The sequence below is a fragment of the Pediculus humanus genome, genomic scaffold (assembly GCF_000006295.1).
Source record: "Pediculus humanus corporis 1103172107729 genomic scaffold, whole genome shotgun sequence".
NCBI classification, from domain to species: Eukaryota; Metazoa; Arthropoda; class Insecta; order Psocodea; family Pediculidae; genus Pediculus; species Pediculus humanus.
In genome coordinates this window covers 76,576-78,567 of record NW_002987332.1, presented here as the reverse complement: position 1 = coordinate 78,567, position 1,992 = coordinate 76,576, and positions in this window count along the sequence as shown.

The window sequence follows — 1,992 nt, the reverse complement described above, 5'->3', positions numbered from 1 at the left end:
ATAATAATTTGTGTTTGCTAAAACAAAAACAAAAAAAATGTTTTTTTACTCGTGTTGTTTTATTACTCGACATTTGTTTTATTTCGTACAAATTTTTTTATTTACAGGTGAGTTTTTTATTTTTTAATTTAACGTAAGTAAAATTTATTTATTAATAATAATAATAATTTTTTTTATTAATAAGTAAAAACATTTATTTACAATCGAACATAATTAATGTAAGTCGCCATATTTAATTTGTTTGTTTTTTTTTTTTTTTTTAAAATGATTTATTTATTATAAACGTTGGAAAATTTACCTTTTAAACTATCGATGATAAACAATTTTTTTTTTTTTAAAATTAAAATTAAAACTTTGTTCTTTAAATAAATTTATTCAAGGATAGTTAATTACAATAATAAATAATAATAATAATAATAATAATAATGATAAGGTGATAATAACAAAAATAAGAGTGAAAAAGAGAAACAGAGAGAGAGAGAGAGAGAGAGAGAAAGAAAAAAAGTATACAAAAAAGGGAAACAGGATTATTTATTATTATTTTTTTTTTTTAAATGTTTATTATTATTATTATTATTATTATTATTATGTTAATTTATATTTATTTAATTTTTTTTTTTTTTGTTTCTTTCATTCAACCGAATTTGATTGATTAATTGATTATAATAAATTATTATTATTAAAAATAATTAATTTGCGGTTAAAATTATTCAAAAATTTATTTTTTTTATTTATATAAATTATTATTATTATTATTTTTTTATTTAAAAACGATGATGGCAGCAGAAGGAAAAAGAATGAAAGAAATAATTTTATTTTATTTTGTATTAAAAATAATTTTTTTTTGTGTGTGTATGTTAACCGTGTGCCAAAATTTCAAATCGTTAATGAATTTTATTTGTTTTTTTTTTAAACGTTCCAACAAATTTTTTTTTTAAATTTAAATTTAAATTTAAATTTAATTTCGCGCTGAATTTTAATGCGAAAAAAAAAAAATTTGTAATTCGTATGCACACGCAAACTCTTTTATTATATTTTAATAATAATAATAATAATATTATAAAGGATTACAAACATAATCCAAATGTAATCCTTGAATTGAACGATGAACATAAAAAGGAATCAAACATTATAAACATACAAACACAAACACATGCCCCTAACATTAAACTTAATTATATCATTAATTCGTTAAAAATTTGCTAGCATTATTATTATTATTATTTGACTTTGGTTTATTTTTCCTTTGCTATTTTATTACTACAATGTTGTTATTTATTCCATTCTACTTTTTTTTGACGTCACACACACATATATATGTATGTATGTTATTAATGTTATGAAAAAAAAATGATACAAACAAACGAAATTTATTTTTCCTATTATTATTATTATTATTATTATTATTATTATTATTATTATTATTATTATTATTATTATTATTATCGATTTAAACAACAGTAAGAGAGTATAAATAAATGTCAATAACACAATCCTTACAATTTTTTTTTATCATATTTTTAATTTTTTAAACGAGTACATTTCGGTTGTTTGTAATTTTTACGTTTGTTTATTTATTTATTGATTATTATTATTATTATTATTATTATTATTGCATAATTAATAAAAATGTGAAAGTTGTGAGCGAGGCTGTTATTACGACAAAAAAAAGCCAAAAAAAAAACGTAAAATTATACTAATCAATGATAAATATTTTTAATTAACATCTTTATCATCATACATCATCATTATTATTATTATTATTTTTTTTTTTTACGCGAAAATTGTGTAATTAAAAACAATGAGAAAGTTTCATTTGTAAAAAAAAAATTTTTTTTGACATTTAAAAGTGTCAAAAATTATTTAAAAAATTGTATTGTTGAATTATTGTTAAATTTGATTATGGTTAAACAACAACAACAACCCGAAAACAATATTTTTGGTTGTTGTTGTCGAAAAAGAAATTCGTTTGTTTAATTGGTGACGGTGGTG